Raw genomic sequence first — 19316 nt, 5'->3', positions numbered from 1 at the left:
GCCTCTCAGGTGGATTGTGATGTGGCTGCGGTGGGGGACTTCGAGGATGAGTCGGGCCGAGGCGTTCTGGATGCGTTGGAGTCGTCTCAGGAGCTTTTTTGTAGTTCCTGAGTAGAGGGCGTTCCCGTAGTCAAGTCTGTTGGTGATGAGGGCCTGGGTAACGGTTTTTCTCGTGTCGAGGGGGATCCATTTGAAGATCCTGCGGAGCATACGGAGGGTGTTGAAGCAGGACGCGGAGACGGCGTTGACTTGCCTGGTCATGGAGAGAGTGGAGTCGAGGATGACCCCCAGGTTGCGTGCGTGGTCCGTGGGTTCCAGTGCTGTGCCTAGTGACGTGGGCCACCAAGAGTCATCCCAGGCTGATGGGGTGGGTCTGAGAATGAGGACCTCCGTCTTGTCTGAGTTCAGCTTCAGTCTGCTGTCCTTCATCCAGTCGGCTACGGCCTTCATTCCTCTGTGGAGGTTAGCTTTTGCGGTGTGGGGATCTTCGGTGAGGGATATGATCAGCTGGGTGTCGTTGGCGTAGGAGATGATGTTGAGGATGTGTTGTCGTGCGACGTGGGCGAGGGGGGCCATGTAGATATTGAACAGCGTTGGGCTGAGGGAGGATCCCTATGGGATGCCGCAGATGATCTCGGTGGTTTTGGAGCGGAAGGGTGGGAGGCGGACGCTCTGGGTTCTGCCGGAGAGGAAGGATGTGGTCCAGGCCAGGGCCTTCTCTTGGATACCAGCGTCATGGAGGCGTGCTGATAGGGTGCGGTGGCAGACCGTGTCAAAGGTTGCTGATAGGTCCAGGAGCATGAGGGCGGCTGTTTCTCCTTTGTCCATCAGGGTCCGGATGTCGTCAGTGGCGGCGATGAGGGCGGTCTCGGTGCTGTGGTTGCTGCGAAAACCGGATTTGGAAGGGTCCAGGATATTGTTAACTTCGAGGTAGCGGGTCAGCTGTTTGTTGACAATCTTCTCGGTCACTTTTGCCGGGAAAGGGAGCAGGGAGATGGGCGGGTAGTATTTGAGGTCCTTGGGGTCCGCCTTGGGCATTTAGTAAAAATATAACTGAATCATGATCTTTAATTTTATCTATGACATATCTCCTGTCAGTATCAGAAAATTTACTCAAAATTTAGCAATGTAATTTTTTTGAAAAAAGAATAGCCACACCATTTTTTTTGCCAACTGCAGGAGAAGAGACAATATTATCAACTGACTTTTTTTCATATATTCTAATATTTTATCATCAATATGGGTTTCCTGCATATAACAAATATCTGCCTTGCAACTACCTAAGTAGTCTAAAATTTTTGTATGTGTAACTGGATGACGTAAACCTTTAACAGTTAATGAGACTAATTTAATGTTATGAACATTAAGCCATGATAAAAGAGAAAAAGAAAAAAGGTCAAGAAGAGGAAGTACAGACTAACACTCAAAAGACGACAACAAAAATGACAAACACAGAGAAGCATCAATAACAGATGCAAAATGCACACGCACTTAACAAGCATGACCAAACCGTTGGAGCCCAGCTTTCAGAGAAGGACAAAATTAGTCAGAAATATTAGCTAAAATATTATTCAAGTAGCAGAGACAAGCGTATCCATAGAATGCTGCGAATTATGTGACTGCTGTCCCCGAAACAATTTAGAATCTTCTGGGCATTAGAAGGACTTAAAAAAATAATTTCTCCAGATGCGCATCGTTGAAGGATCAAATAAGCCATACTTAAATCCAAGACTACGCAGTTGAGGAGGCAAATCAGAGAATTCCTTGTGAGTCTTAACAGTCTCTTTGGCGAAGTCTTGGTGGATAAAATTTGTATTGCCTTTTACCATTAAAGATGGAATTTCACGTGCCGCTTTCTTTATCAAAACCAAATGATCATGACGAAGAACCTTAAAAATCATTTGTCGTGGCTTGGTATGATGAGGATTGCGATGGGATGGAATCCTATGCGCTTTATCTATTTCAAATTTCTCTGGAAATTTAACATTTAAAAGACCAGGAGTCAAACTCCACAGATATAATCTGCAATTGGAGCCTTCAACATCTTCTGGCAAATTAAAAATACGTAGATTGTATTGTCTGTTACGCATTTCCATATCTAACAATTGAGCAGACATAGGGGAGATTTTCGCCACAAGAGGTGAAAAGGCGTCGATTTTAACCTTGTTATCCTGTATTTTAATGGAGTTATCCGAGTCCCTTATCGACATGCTAGCCATATCTTTACGCAGATTTTTTATTTCTGACGCAATATTATCAGTGTTGGCATGAAGAGCATGAAGTTCGTAGAGAATTAAGGACAAAGAGGGTTCACTTTATTCCACCACTTTAGGCTTAACAGGAGGAGGAGAAATCTGTTGTTTCCTTTTATTATTGGGATTTTGTGCATTTTTACTCTCCATTTTCGTAATTTAAATAAAATGAAGAAGTAAATAACTGTACAGCACAAATAATGAGGATAAATGCAGAAAAATGCAGCAAATAAGGCTAGTGCAGCAGCTAAAATGGTCTGTGGGAGTGGTTAGGCCAAAGCCAGGCCCTTTCCTGAGAGCTTGCTCCGCCCCCCTGACAGGAAATCTGGCCTGTACATGATGAAGAGCTCCAAGGAGCCACCAGAGGAAGCAGCACACTGCACTTGAGGACTTCAGCACCAGGAAAATGCCCATACAGCTGCAGGTAGGCTTCACAAGACTGCCAGCAGTATTTAAAGATAAAAAATAATGCAAAAAGCTGAAATTCGGTGATAAAAACGTCTCCAAAACGCAGAGCTCACATCGCGGCGGCCATCTTGTTTTCACGCGGTCGCGCAAATCTATTTACAATTATTTTATATTGCACTAAAGTTAAGATTTTGTATGCACTGTGCTATATGAGACTGCCTCTAGGTATGGTACATTCAGATAGTGCATTAGGTCCTTGTTCATCAGTAAATTGATGCCCTTTAGCATGGTGACAAGGGCATTACCCCAACCCAAAGCTACCCAGTCTTTTTTGGAGAGAAAGCAATAGCAACGCTTGGGATTATATTTCGAAACGTTTTCAATACCCATGGCAAACAGTTTGGGGAACATTAATGTAAGTGACTTTTTCACGTTCTGCTCACCTCGACATCAAACCTGAAAAAGTTACACCTAATATCAGGAAGTGAGGAACCCACTACTTTTCTGTACTCTCACAGCACCAACAAGATCCGACTGATAAATTCAGGGACTCTACATTTATCTCAGAAAGGGGAACCCGATCACCAGGCAGAGAAGAGCTGGATGAACTCAAGATCAGATGAGAGATCCAAAGCAATGATTCGAAGGGTGATTGCTAAGAATTGGACAAATAAGGGACAGAAGAACAATACGATACAATTGCAAAAATCAGATGGACCCTCCATGAGTATCGAAAAGTATTGCATACATGGAAAGTAATGTCTGCAGAAAAGCCAGAAACAGAGACAACACTGTTGAGGTAGAATAAACTTCGCTCAACCACCCTGGCAAACTAAGCCGGTGTGATGGTCCTTTGGTGGTGCTTCTAGAGGCCAGGCAGGGACTGAACCCCATTGAAAATTGGGTCCTGAGCAATTGTCCACTCTGTTAATCTCTTGAAATGGCTCTGCAGTTGAGCCAACCCGCAACCAATGATTGATTTTACTCAAACCACACAATTTACTTATGTGGTCGAGCTGTGATTTGAACCCAGGTTTCCTGGTCACACATAGGGGCATATTTATTATTGTGTTGTGGCTCCCTTGCACACAAGTTGGATTTATCAAGCCACACAAGGCCACCTTGCGCAGCTCTGCATGGCTTGATAAATCTGGATTAAGTCACAAATTGCTGCCTAGCGTTACTCTGCCCCAGGGAGGTGTTCCATTGGTGGAGTGTGGGTGTTCCCACCTATGGATTTTGGTGCATTCCCAGATGTACCATAAGTGAGAGACCTAGGAATGCATCAAAATACAACACACCCTCCCCCCCCTGGGGTGGCGGGGGTAACAAGGAGATATATGTGTATTTCTCCTTGCTTGTTCCTCTTTCTATGTGTGCTACATTATGCAGCAAACGTGGAAAGAGGAAAGTGCCTCTTTTGATTGTTTTTGTGTCTGAAGGTGTCCCTTCCTGCACAAAAACTAGCCTGCCTACAGCGCAGGCACCCTTGCACCATAGTGCAGGGATGCCAGCGTTGGTGCTAGGTAGTCAAAAGTGCGGCAACGCATGGAAAGGACAAGAACGCGCTGTATGATGTTAAATATGACACATTCCTGCACTTTCTATTTCAATCAGTGCAGCAAAGCAGAGTGGCTTGATATGTTGTGCTGCGTGAAACTAGGATAAATATGTCCCATAGTGTATTTTAGCAACTGTTTAGAATAATAATTTTTTCTCAGTCTTCTTTAACGCCAGAGGACAGTGGTTTGTATAATTCTGTCAGATGAATAGGCAACTGTGTTAAATAAATACAGATCACAGGTTAATTTGACACAGTATCTATAAAACAAGGTACATAGTGAAGGTGAGGGACGACTAGAAACCATATGCTAACATCCCTGGTTTCTCAGACTTTACATACCTAATCAACACAGCATTAGAGGTGCATTAAAATAAAGTATGGATACTGTAATTCTGAGTGCAATTGGGACAGGGTCAGTGAGCGTGGAGGCATAATTATAGGTGTGGCTAAAAATAACAAAATATTCAGTGACTATTTTATTTATCTTTTTCTATCAGGTAACTTCATATCAAATAATTCATACCTTAAATGAAAAATAAATGCAGGTTAAACTAATCAGTGGGAAATACACTATTTTATATTATGAAACCTCTGTTGATTAATGTGATCACAGCAAATGTATGTGTGGGCAACCAGAGGCACACAGAAATAGATCTTGTTTGGCTAGCATGGCATAGTGATGTGTATTTTTAGTGCTAATAGGACCCTGCCCCTCACAGAAAGCACGGTGAGTGTATAAGTCACTATTTTAAATTTGTATTACACAAAGTATAAAATTACCTGCCACAAAATGAGGAAATAATTTAGGTTAAAGACTAAAAAATGTATTTCAAAGTATTATGCAGATTGCATCTAGAGCAAAGAAAAAGAAGATATATTTCACTTCAAGTGGGCTTAATGTGAACTTTATCAATTAACACCTACACTGGCATTCAAGCAGCCTTTACATGCACAAATTAAGCAGTTGTCCACATTTACATTTCTTTGAAGCAGGAGGCACCCTGGCAGCCCCTCCCTCTGGATCACTGCACAGGAGACCCCCTCCCTTCTTCTTCAGCTGAGCCATATTAACTGTTAGAGTTAACATTTGTCCTTTAGCCCAAATGCTAAAATTACGGGCAAATTCTTTCGATGGAAACTTCCTTCATGGACATTAAAGTAAATTCACAGACAGTCCGTGAAAATTGTGGACTGTTGGTCACCCTACTGACAGACTAGCTGCAGGCAAACCACCTCTGTAGCCTAATTCAATTCCAAAGATACTGAATTAAAACATTAACTGTACTACAGACCTTTCTTCATAGAACCAGCTATGGTCCTAACATTGAAAATAACTTTTTGGGGCTCTTCATACAAAAATTACATTTCTACATGTTTTGTTTTTTACCAGACACCCTACTTTGTGGGTTACAAGGCCTACATAGGGGTGTTTTGATATTTAAAAGCATGGTTTATTCCTGTCAAAAACGGTTATTTTGACAGGCTCACCTACAGGTTTTAAAAGCTGCAGCTGTCAAACTACACAGGTGGGCTTGAAGCCATGTTTTCCTTGTCAGTCTTACGAAGATCGTAATAGGGGCTGCAGTTCATAGGTGACATTTACCTTTCTATGCTATGTGTGCAATAGTGGATTTTGCCAGGCAGCATCTGCAAAACCTGCAGCTCTTGTTCAAAGCAGGGCCCTTTCAGGCACCCTGCCAAAACCACACCCACCTCTAGGCCGAGGATTGGGTCAGGGTGAAGGATGCCAACACATTGCTTTTCCTTTACTTAGTGTCTCGTTAGACACTTAAGTTGTTGGAGCGTGCGTTGTCTGGTGAATATCTTTCTAACACGCCCATTAAGATATGCATCTGCATTTGAAAGGCCCTCTTTGCCCTCCCACTGGACTATTTAACCCTTGATTGTGTTCAAGAAAAAAAGACAAAGTCAGGAGCTACTTTATAATTTGCATTTCAGAAGTCTGACAATTGGCACTATGAATGACATATATAGTCAGAGTCACTGGCATTATATGTTTCTCTAGCAGCACCTTTTTCTGCATAATCCTAGATTTTGCTCAGTTGTTACATAACCAGCTGCATCATTTGAGTATTTCACCAAAAACAAAATGTTGGGCCTCAATATGATGCTGGTCGGACTGGCTTCTGCGGTACTGTCGGAGGCGGTCAGATCGCCCATGTCTCGTCAGAATCGGTCAGTCCGACCGCGGAATTACTATCCAAGCATCATGTACTCCAACCGACCGCTGACTCTGAAATGCTTTCGTGAAAAGCAGCAGCCGTAGAGCGGTACAGGGAGCTCCAACCACCGTCTGGATTATGATGTGCATCTCTAACAAGCCGACCATAGTGGTCCGATCGGCTGCCTCAGCATGTCAGAAACAAAGGATGTTGGGTGCAAATCAGCTTCTCCCTGACAGTCTCCAGTGTGGATCTCTTTCTCCAGCCCCCCCCCACACCACGCAGCTGAAACCCGGTACCTATGACCCTGTGGGAGCCGGAATGCAAGTAAGTCCATAGGTGGCATGTATCCCCATTGACTGGACTGTGCACAGATTAGCACACTCCAGCAATGGGGTAAATGGAGCACAAGTCATAGCCTCACATAAGTCATGCATGTGTGTACATATCACGTTTCCTGTGAATTTGTATGCACTTGCAGCAACATATTTGGGAGTATGTGCACCGCCGTAGATGAGACCGTCGCGGTAGCAGCGGTTGTATCTTAATACAACTTGGGGAACCTTTCCCGGCCTCGGCTGTCGGAATTAGCTCGCGGCAGTCAGACAGTCGATCCTACCGACATCAAAATGATGTCCTTTGTTTCTGGCTCAGGCAAATCAAAAGGTATTAAATAAAAAGTGCTACACATAATTCTGAGCAGTGGCAGATCTTTTGTAAAATGTAACCAGTCAACTTTCGGTTGTTGATTGCTGTATTCAGCAGTTAAAGCTGTACAAATGTGGTTCAGCTTTGCCCAGACACTCTTAAAAGCTGCTAAAGAAATAATACTGTTACAGATTGTGCCGCATTATGCTACAGAATATACCTAGCTGCATAGTTTTGCAACCCTCTGGCATAATGTGGTCCTCCATTGCTGAATAAATACAGTGATCCTGCATATGATACCATCTGCCATTCCTGGCTTTTCAGCCAACAAACAGCCTGTTGCATCGTGGAGCTTCTGGTTTTGGGTTGAATTTTGCCATTATGGGCTTAAAACCCCAGCATGAAATGTTCTATTGACTGTAATGTAAGAATTTGCCTAAGGTGTTACACATTACATTAAGCTTCTGGTCAGCTTTGTTTTACATTTTTACAAAGTTATATAGTAAATATTTTCTTAAACTGCTTGTTTCGCACCTACAACAAAAGTTAACTCTGCTCACATACTTTGTGAGGGCTCACTCTTTTACTTACATTATGCAGTAAAACGAGCATTAGCAACACAAATTGTTTTGTCTTTTGTGTTATGGAAAGTTTAACAAGAGCTTCACTACATATCAAAGATGCGGCAGCAGTGCAGCCTCTCGTAACAAACGTAAAAGACAGCTTTCAAACGCAGGAGCAGTGCTTAATTTGAGCCCGGCATTAATTGACAGCACCGGCTCTAGTGACTGTCCACCACATGGTGACGCTGTCTTTTTATTTTTGAGATGAGTACAACAACCGTGTTTATTAAGTCAATGTGCATTGAAAATGAATAATACCAGCCTCTCACGCCAATATTATAGCTTTGTGTGACCTGAAATAGTCAGAAATATCACACTTGTAGGAGTGCAATGGTTAGGTGTTATGTAGGATCTCTCATTGACAGCACTGGCAGGGGCAATGCATGGTGCAGGCTGCAGTGGCCTCCAGAGAAGGGCCCTGGCACCTCATTTTTTACAAATCAAGCACTGCGAAGGAGGGATTTCAAAGAGGTGTTAAAGGAACATTGTATGCTCTCCGTGAACAGACAAACACAAGATTTACAACACTCTTGGAAAGAAACAGAAAACCTCCTGTGGAATTAACACACATTCATTTACTTGCATTGGATGATGAACAAGCGCCTACCAAAAGTGGCATGCTTAACTGAGTTCCACACATAGCTTTGGGAAGCATCCAAAAGTACTACAGGTTGTACTGTTTCCCAGTTGTGGATTCCCTAGTTTAGGTGATGTTATGCCCACAAAGTCAATATTTACGTCCTCACTTTTTGTTAAATTCAGACCTATATTAAAATGTTTTGTGGGTAAGCTAAAATGTTTTTTACTGGTGTCTCCTAACTACAATACACAAACCAGAAGGGTTGAGCAACAGACACTACTTTTCCATGACCATCTTCCAATGCTCGAAAATTGCCGCTACAGGGAAAGGCACCTTCCTCAGGACTACAGGTCTTGGTATCTCCCATCAGATATTGTGAAACAGGCCCTTATTCACCGGGCATTATATGAAAGTGCATTTATTATAGCCTTTTTCCATTAGATGGGGCAACAGCAGTGGACACAACCCCTCTTCATAGAAGAGGCACAGTTTGGGCAGATACAGTGTAATTTTCTGTTCATCTGAAGACAGTAACAGTTAGAGGAACAGCAGTGCAAGCTTCCCCATCCCAGGCCAAGTGCAAATCAGGTAGGAGCAGGGCAATCTTTGCCTCCTCACTGAACAGGTACAGTATGGGAGTAGCAAAGCAAGCTTCCCTCCCTCTCAGAAAACATCAAGTTAAATCTTCTATTTTTGCATTAATGATTCAGCAGAGCGAACTACTACATTTCATCGCTTGCAGAACAAGCAGAGTTAAGGAATGAGTGACGTGTAGGTTACAGACAGATCTCTGGAGCTTGTGCCTAACTCACTCAGACGAATGTATTGGTGAAGAGTCTGTGAATATGAGAGCACTGAGACCCTTCTCACTTAGTGATATTCCACATCAGCATCCTGAAAGTCCTGCAGATGTCACTTGGAGTCCTGGTGTTACTGATGTAACTTCTCGTATCTTCTGTTGCTGACATCACTTATGCTATAAAATCTGCAAGATGGCCACCGCAAGGTAATGCCTTGAAGAGGATTCAGGGCTCGGGATCATCTTTTAGGTTTAAACCCCCATTAAGCCTGCCATCAGAAATATAACGCACCACAACCTGTTGGGTTATTCCCCAGCTATAACCTCGTACTGACTGGACCCAGTTCAGTACTTGATCTTCCACGATCTGCTCCGTGGTGTTCTCCTGATCAGATTCAAGACAGGCGGGCTGGGGCAGTGTCAGATGCCTGAGTTGCCGTTGCCTTTCCTCCAAGGACCAGAAACCTTGCGCTGATTGACTCCTCCGGTGATCACTGCACTTCTGCCTTCCCAGTGATCATGGAGTGAGACCGTGGCCGCCCATATTTGTACTGTTGATCGCAGGACCATTGTAGCGGTGATCAACATTGGACCGTGTGACCATTGCCTACGCTCACTGCCTCGCTGCACCGCCCACGTTCTCAGGGCTTCTTGCTCTCCAGTGGATGACCCGCATTCTCAGAGCAAACTTTCAGCACCTCTGATCGATCAGAAGTTTGCCTGTATCGACATCGGTGGTCCCTAGACAGAAAATAAGTTGTGAGCAATGAATATAGACCCAATCAGTACTATATTGTAGGTATCTGTCCAGCCGGGCAGATATTTAATATGTAGTCCAGTACAGTATTTACAAACAATAAACACAAAACAGTTTCAGTGGGACACAAGCCTGCATCCAACTTGACAAGAAAAATGTACAACATAGAGTAAGGCATGGGAAGTTGTTTGTTTCAAACTCATTTCTATAGAACAAACAAAATGCAAGAGACACCATTACACAAAAGTTAGTGCATCTTTACAAAGCGTATATGGTGTATAAGGTGTTGACGGCGTTTCGATCCCTTAAGAGAATGCTGGGATCGGCTTCAGGACATTATGCATGACATGCCTGTTTACATATGGCTTATGTTGCTAGAACCATAGAAAAAGGGGAAGAAGGAAGGAAAAAGGAAATTGGTATTAATTAGCAGACAAGGGAATGTCGGCGATCATTCAAGGTGCTCGTGAAAATGCCTCTGGTGTCGTCTCTGAGTTGAAAGTTCCTGAATATAAAAGCAGGCACATGAAATTAACGTGCAGTGAACATTTTCTAAATAAAGTGATGCGAAACGACAGAAAAATGAAGAAAATGAAAGCGAGATCTGATGAAGGTGTTAGTGGAGTGAGACTACCTCTACTATTAACCGTGTTGTTGGTGGTAAAAACAAGAGTAGAAAAAGCGCAACGTTACAATGGGGTCCATGAAAGTGGCTGGACAGGTATCGCTCAAGAAGTCGGCTTACCCAAAGAAAAATGCCAGACTGTGTTGAAATCAAGAGACCGGGCGTTAATTGAATGGTCCAGGTAACTTCACGCTTCCAACTCAGAGACGACACCAGAGGTATTTTCACAAGAACCTTGAATGATCGCCGACATTCCCTTGTCTGCTAATTAATATCCTTCCTTCTTCCCCTTTTTTTTATGGTTCTAGCAACATAAGCCATATGTAAACAGGCATGTCATGTATAATGTCCTGAAGATGATCCCAGCATTCTCTTAAGGGACCCCTTACACTATGTTGCACATTTTTCTTGTCAAGTTGGATGCAGGCTTGTGTCCCACTGAAACTGTTTTGTGTTTATTGTTTGTAAATACTGTACCTGACTGCATAATAAATATCTGCCCGGCTGGACAGATACATACAATATAGTACTAATTGGGTCTATATTCACTGCTCACAACTTATTTAAGGACCACTGTCTTCAGAAAGAGTTCAATTACTCAAAGGTCCCTGACTGACTACATTTGGGTCTCCTTGTCTTTTCACAATGTGTATCGACATTGGTGGCTGCTTGATCAGGATAGCGGCGAGAGCATCCCCTCCCTACGTCAGACCAGTGCTGTTTCTCCAGCAGCGTGGCCATGCTGCTCCGTTCCTGTCTCTTTGGTCTGTTGGCTTTGCAAAGTGCTCTGAGTCTTGCCTTTCCTTGTCCCTGGGCCGAGACCCCGGCCGATTCACCAAGGTTATGGGCTGTGTGTGCCCCTCATGCGCGTGCTCTGTGAGTTCTGCGGACTCCTCTCTCCCCTGATCCTTTTCCTGCCCGGTGCCGCCTGGGGTCTGTCCTGCTTTTGGATTCCCTCTCGCAGGATGGCTTGTTTCTGGAATCAGGGCCTCTGCTGAGTGGTGCATTCATGCCGCTGCTCAGGGCCGGCTCTAGGGCGGTGCGACCGGTGCCACCGCACCGGGTGCTGACTTCGTGTGGGGGCGCTAATGTGATGGTTTTAAAATAACTTGCTGCTGCTTTGATTAATGTGCTTCTTAGAGAGAGAGAGAGGGAGAGATCGAAGTTTTGTGTATTGGAAGTTTCTACTCATCGTAAGGTAGCGCAGAGGGTTACTATGCCTGCTGCAAAGAACGTACAGCTCACAAGTACATATAATGTAATGTAAATAGGTCAGTGGGTTACACTTTTGTCGCTAACTCTTAGTGAGTTAAAATCCTAATGTGGAACAGTGAGCAAGTAACTTGTCAAAGATGCATTCAAACTGCAGGGTTTAGGCTAGAGCGTTATGATTTCTCCCCAGTTTTTCATTATCCTAATGTTACAAAATGGGTAGAAACCAATTCTTATTCTTATTATGAAAGAGAACCCCCCATCCATGGTGCTAGGTTTTAAATTCTAAGTTTCTGATTCTCCTGACCAAGCACTCTTAAACTATCCTGCCTACCTGTCTGGATGACCTGTGACTCCTACACCTTCTTGTCCTCTCTGTTATGTAAAATGTCCTATGCACTGATTTACACACTTATGATTGATTGTCTCTATGTAATAATCTGTGTGATGTAAAGTGTTCTGACACCTTACACTGATAGGAGTGGCGCTATAAAATGAATTAAATGCATCTGAGACGGAGTAGTTATGGAGGCTTGAGGGCCACTGTGAGAGGATGGTTATGAAGGAATCTGTAATGGAGGCGGTCAATGGGGGCGCTGACAAGCCTTGTCGCACTGGGCACCACCAGTGCTAAAGCCGGCCCTGCCGCTGCTGAACCTTGCTGACACTGCTAATGTGATCGGTTGAGTGCACAAGACATGCTGGTCGTGACCCTTGCCGAGCACACATGAATTGGTCCTGACAGCTCCCCAGGTTTGTAGGTAGAGTTAGCAAGGCACCCTCCCCCCCACTCACCATGTCTGATCTTTGCCTGGTTTGCATGCGAGGTGCTGGAGGCTCCCTTCGTGCCTCTAAGGTTCTTTATGTTGTGTTGATTTCCCTGCCTTTGTGCCCAGGGGCACACAAGTGCTTTGCTTGTTTGTTATGCATCCTATTTACTGCTCAGGAGCCTCAGGTATGTTCTTATGTCTAACCCAGGAGCAGGGCCGGTCCTAGAATTTGTGGGGGCCCGGGCAGAATAGGATCATGAGAGGCCCCTATAATTTGCATATAGATTTAACCTGACCGGAAGTAACCTCATAGGAGGTAATATTAATTGGACATTAATTATATGGCATTGTTTGAAGCCGCTTTGCAAGAAGCTACTTACCTAGTTTTGATATCAGTAAAATGTTTAGAAATAGCATTAATAATCCTAATTAAATACGTGCATACATTTTAAATCTCTAATAAGGGAAAATGCATTACATGAATTTAACTTAGTTATTGTTCTCTTGAATGGGATGAATGAAAACGAAATGCAAATCGGGCATTCTGGCACTAAGAGAGCTCCAAAGGAGAGGTGTAGACTTTACTAATGTGGAGAAAGGAAAGTCAGAGGTATAGAACATAATAGAAATCGGTGGTGAGTGGATTGTTTCAGATTTCTCAAATCGAATATGGGTAAACCACACCAGACGGATACTTAAATTCCAGGTTGTACTAGTTGATTTACAAGCACTGGCTGGGAAACAGTGTCAAATGTGGTGCTAACTTTTAGTAGTATTAAGGCTGACCTAACTCTACAATCAAGAGTCAGCCACAAATCATCTGATACAACACAAATGCTACTTCAAGCTCCTAGAGTTGTCAGAAGCCGGCACATTGTCATTGAGTAAATTACGTTTTATGAAAGAGATTTAGAAGTTGACTTCTTTTTTTTAGGATTCAGATTTCTCTTGCTGGTTCTGACCCTTCTAACTTACACCTCTCCCCTCCAGTCTCATCCCGCCCAACCTCTGACATCTTCTCAGTGTTCCTGCTTTCTTCCATCCACCTCTCGCCAATACTTCTCTCTCCACTCTGCTTATGTTCCCTTGCTGGTTCTGCCTCATTCACACATCTTATCCATACACTCCCCTTCAACTCTCATCTCTCCCCCAGCCTCATTACGTCTTTCCTTGTTCTGCTTCATTTCCATCCACCTCTCCCCTTCCATCCTCCTGGAGCATCTTATCTTTTCTTGTTGATGGTGACCCTTTTAAATCCACCTTCCCCTCAATGCTCTATTCTTTTTCTCATCTTTCCCTCAGCTTTCTGTGATTGAATCCAGAAATATAAGACAGCAACTGACTTACATCTAAAACAGCCAGTGGTATTGGTTTTGTCAATGGCTGTTTAAGATAAATGATTAACAACGATAAATTATTTTATGTTTACCCTATCACTGTTTGGCCAATTCACACACATTTGCACAGAATACGAACTGCAACTGGAATACAGGACCGTTGCTCTGTGTGCTCTGCAGAGACACCATGTATTGAATGACCATGTATTCTGGACACCTTTTTGACCCACTGACAGGCACAGTGTGAGAGTTGTACTGTGTTCAGCCTCAACTCCAAAGTACTCAACGGTAGCCTGTTATAAACACCTGGAGGTGACTCACTACGATGTGTGCCCCATACAAGAGTAATATGTTGTGAAATTAAATACAGAAACACACATCCTGAACATAGCTAACACTCTTGGGGAATGCAGGATTAAGTAAAGCATGTGAAATATAAACAGGAAAAAATCGCTGCCATGGATTACCCTATCATGCAGCGTAAGACTGGGTCAGGAAATAGGCCCCGGCACCAAAATAAAAGTGGCACCCATTAGTGAATTAGTTAGCTAGAAAAGTGTCCCATGTTTCCAAATTAGGGCAGTTTTTAACTTGTAAAGACATGCTGTTTACGTTTTTTGTAAGGTATGGGAGACTGCATGGTTTTAATTTTGCTGCAGGCAATGTTTGTTTTAATATCATGAAAATCAACAGTACAATTTCTCTCACCTGACCATAAAGCAGGCTAACAAACAGCTCAAAAAACGGCCTACATGCTAGCCTAACCGATTAGACCATCACGTACTGCCTGATAGCCCTGTGGCCAGTCCAACCCGGCTACCGTGTTATACATTTATTGTGCAGACACTGGATCATTATTTTTGCAGGTAAAGTAAAGTACATGAATATAGGGTCCGATAGGGGCCTGTTTCAATGTCTGATTGTGCTCCTCTGCCTGCACCACTTGTCTTGCTGCTGTACTCACACCTAGCTGCTCCACCCCCTCACTTTATTCCATTTTTTGTACCCCTTTCATTCACCTCTGTGCTCCCATTCCCTCATCCAGGGTGAGCTGAGTGGTTTTTAGGTCTCGCTAGCGTAGGCTGCGCACATGCGCAGTCTCGCTGGCGAGATTAAACGTTTTGAGGTCTTTTCGTTAAAGGGCTTTAAGCCCCGCCCCTCTTTTCCATTGGCTGGCGTCACCGTTTATGCTAAACGGTGGCCAGCCATTGGAACAGAGTTGGTCATGATGCATTTGCTTGGCTTTTTCTACCGTCCCACTTGGACGGCCTCGCCTGCTTTCCTTCTGAAGTAAAAGGTTTCCTATCTTTATGGGGCCAAACAAATGGCCCCATAAAGATAAGAAACCTTTTAGCAGGCGAGGCCTGGGACAGCAGAAAAAGGGAAAAGAAACTACTTAATGTTAATGGAATGCCGTGCTTTTAAATGTCAGACCATCGTGAGCCCAGACTTTTGGGGATTTTCGGGGTTCTACTGTGGGTTCCAATACACTTGTGGTTTGCAGGTTTCGTGCAGTATGAGGTTAGATGTCGGCGCGTGCACAGTGTGGTTGACTAAAGAACCAGGCGTGGCTGACAGCGCTACCCCACGGCGGCTCATGCAGTGTTGAGCATGAAGGGGTGACAGTTCAGTGGGGCTGGAGGGTTTGCATTTACCCTCCTTATTCCTCTTCCCCATCATGCCCCACACATCCTGGCCACATTCCATGGGCCCTGGGAGTCCCACGTCACTCGGTGCGCATGCCCCTCGCGCCGGCGCCATAGAGTTTGCGCCCCACGGTCAGAGCGGCCCCGTCCTGCAGTGCACTGTGGGATACGGGGTGTCTGTCTGGGGAAGTTCTGGATTCCCCGCTGTGCCCCGAGCGCTGGTCCCAAGAGCTGAGGGGGCAACGGGGTGTGGGGCTGGCCAAGTGGGGGCACACTGCGGGGTGGAGGCCTTGGAGGCCTTGGAGGATGCCTGGGGGTGCTGCCACGCCCCTGTGCCGCGTGGACAGCGGTTTATGTAGCACATTCCGTGCATACCGAACCCTGCGGCTTCCACGGCCACATCTCACATTCTGGGGCGGGTGTCGCTCACTCCCGGGGTGGTCACCAAAGCTACCCGGCACTGGGTGGGCTTGGGGACCCTCCAGACCCCCGTCACCCTGTCCCACAGAGGGAACCGAGCACTCTGTCACCCCCGGGACCCCGTAGTCTCATGGCTATGGGCAGCTTCCTTCAAGGAAGAGAAGGTGGAGTGGGGGAAGGGCGTGGAACTGAAGGTGGGTGCTGGGAAGAGGGCGACAAAAGCCTGGGGGTGAGCAGATCAAGAGGTGCTGGGATGGGGCAGGAGCTTGGAGTGTATAACTGCATCTATATGGACACAGAGGGGCAGATTTACAAGCCCCTTGCGCCACTTTTGCGTCACTTTTAACATGGGAAAAGTGACGCAAAAGTGGCGCAAGGGGCTTGTAAATAAGCCTCAGAGTGTGGAGCTGAAGGCTAAGGTAGGCGTGGAACTGAAGGTGGAGGCTAGGAAGAGGGGACAGAAGCCTGGGGGTGAGCAGGTCAAGAGATGTTGGGGTGAGACAGGAGCTTAGAGTGTATAGCTGCTCTGGGGTATGAACTCAGAGTGTGGAACTGAAGGCTGAGTTGGGCCTGAAACCGAAGGTGGGGGATGGGAAGGGGGTGACAGAAGCCTGGAGGTGAGCAGATCTGGAGATCAGAAGCTGGGTTAGGACAGGAGCTTGGATGTATAACTGCGTCTGGGTGGGTGTGACAGAAGGCTGTGGTGCACGTAGATCTGAAGGTGGAGGCTGTGATGCATGTAGAACTGAAGGTGGAGGCTCGGTTGGGGGTAGAATTGAGGGAGGAGGCTCGGGTGGGGGTAGAAGGGAGGGAGGAGGCTCGGGTGGGGGTAGAAGTGAGGGAGGAGGCTCAAGTGGGGGTAGAAGTGAGGGAGGAGGCTCAAGTGGGGGTAGAAGTGAGGGAGGAGGCTCGGGTGGGGGTTGGAGTGAGGGAGGAGGCTCGGGTGGGGGTAGCACTGAATGTGGGGTCTGGGAAGGGTGGGACATGATTTTGGGAGGTGAGCAGAGCCAGGTGCTTGGAGCTGGGGCCTGGCAAGAGTGAGAAAATAGTGCTGAATGTAGGGAGCTGGGATGGGTGGTGTAGGAGCTGAGGGCGCAGAAATGAAGGTGGCGAGTGTTGTAACACAAACCTTTATCTAAGCAGAGATGGAACGCTAGCTCTGGGGCCAGAGCATGGAACTGTGTAACTACCTCTGTGGATATAGGTTAGGAGCTTAGGGTGTAGCACTAAGGATAGAGGCCGAGGAGGGTGTGGCAGAGAAACTTTGGGTGTGAGCAGGGATGGAGATGGTGATTTGGGAATGGTGTACAGCTGAAGGTGGAGGTTGGGACAGAAATTTGGGGTGAGAGAAGAACTGAAGATGGAAAGTTTGAGTTTGGGATTGGTACAATGGCTTGGGTGGGAGTAGATCTGGAGAAGGAAACTGGTCTGGGTGAGCTGAGCTGAGAACAGGGCAAAAGATGGGGGATTGAGAGCTATGGTGTGAGAAGCTGATGGTGTATAATTGAAGATGGGGAAGATAATTCAGAACTTTGAAGTGTGAGGAAGGTGAAATGAGGATCAGGGAGCCTACGTGGGTGATGCATCAGCCGGGGCGACACTAGTGATGAAAATGGAGAGCTAGGGTGGGTGAGACAGGTTTGGGGTGAAGAGCAGAGCTGAAAATTGGGATTTTAGATCTGGTCACAGTAGGGCTGGAGTTGACAGCCAAGTGTCCTCTTTTATTTTGCACAGATTGAACGTAGTACTTAAAACAACATTAAAAGCGGACTACAGGATGCCACATGGAATATGGAAAGATTGTGGGAATACTTTAAAATACGTTCATATTTTTTTTGTTTTCTAAATATATATTAAATATATGTTATAAGTATTTAGATATGTATAAATACTTCTAGACCGGTTTTGACTTACCAGGGGCCTCATCAGTGAAAAGCAGCTTGATACCTTTGCTGGTATACACGGCGCGCTGAGGAAAACAGAAAACGTGATGGGTGGAATGCTTGAATTAAACTCAGCACTGGGAATTACTTGGGGCTGTATTCCATTCCATAGTTTTGGCCTCTGTCCCACTCTATGCAGAGCCCAGCCTTATTCAGATTAGCCTTGCTTCTGCTCCATTAGCAACAGTTCAGTCCAAACGCACTGGCTAAATTCCCTCTACAATAGAAAGCAAGAAACTCCAGAAGGGGCTTGACCTAATTCTGGCTTCAAGGATGAGGTGCAACTTAATTCCTATATTTTTGTAATTGAGGTGCTTTAAGTATTCCCAGGCATAAGTCCTGCGCTATCGGTACTATTAAAATGGAGGTGCACTTCACTGACATTGTGAGAGGAGAGGTGATGGGGCTTCGTAGTATGAGGCAGTTTGATAGTTACAGTTAAGTTTAAGAAGCTATCATAGCACAGGTTGCAGGCGGCTCGTTTCAAGAAGCCTGTTATACTTTTCATAAACAGTACCAAAACATTTCTTAACAAGACTGCAGTACTTTTAATGGCAAAGTGCCATTTCTCTTCAGTTGGCAGATTTAGACCATTATATTTTAAAGCGATTCCCTAGCAAATAAGTAAACATGACTATTAGTCATCAATTTAAATGATTTTGAAGATTGAGTGGTATTAATTCATGACACACTCCCTCTGGGAAAGGTTTAAAAAATGGATGCACAACTGTCTTTTGCAAGGCACTCTGGGGTTGTAAGTGGCTTTAAAGAATCTGTCCATCTGCTTTTTTTTTTCTTCAATTGTCCTCTCTCTCCCACTATGGAGAGCTCTATTTCACCTTTGTTTTTCTTCAGTTATCCCCTTCCCCATGCTTTTATTTTTCTTAATCTTCTGTCCCTCACATTTTTTTCTCCCTGCTCTTTCCCCGACTTCAGTTACTCCTTTTATTTTCTCTCCAGTTTTCCTTTTCTCTTCCTGCTGCCATCTTTTATGTCACTCCCCTTCTCCAATGTACATTTGTGAACGGTCACTCCCATAATCTATACCTTTTTCCCCAATGTATTCCATCTGTTGCAAGTTTGACCTATTGGCATTGTAAATGACAATGGCTTTTATTTATGTTTCAAAAACCAAAACATAAATAAAAGGCAATGTCATTTACAATTAGAATAGCTCAAACTCTCGCAAATGCGAGACCTATTGCATTGCAAATGCTTGTTATTGTGAGACGCTGTATTTTTTGTTCTGCGCCCTGCAGGTTATCCTGCTTTTTATTCAAACAGGGGCAGGGCACACTTCACACGTAAGGGCTCTTTAATTACCCTCTGATCGCTGCTATCCTCATGCAGATGCAGCCAATAGACCAAGGGAGAGGGACCAGCCTGCGAAAATTCATCAAAATAGAAAACTTTTAATCTTTTAGGGGGCTCCCTGGGACCCCAAACTCTGTAGTTTTTGAAAGAGAGAGACCCCTTTGCTGCGCACCGGCGCGGGGCCCTGGGCAGCTGCCCATGCTGTCCATTCCTAGCGCTGGCCCTGCCCAGGAGT

This window comes from Triturus cristatus, chromosome 4_1 (genome assembly GCF_964204655.1).
Source record: "Triturus cristatus chromosome 4_1, aTriCri1.1, whole genome shotgun sequence".
In the NCBI taxonomy this organism is placed as follows: Eukaryota; Metazoa; Chordata; class Amphibia; order Caudata; family Salamandridae; genus Triturus; species Triturus cristatus.
This window is presented reverse-complemented; position numbering follows the sequence as displayed.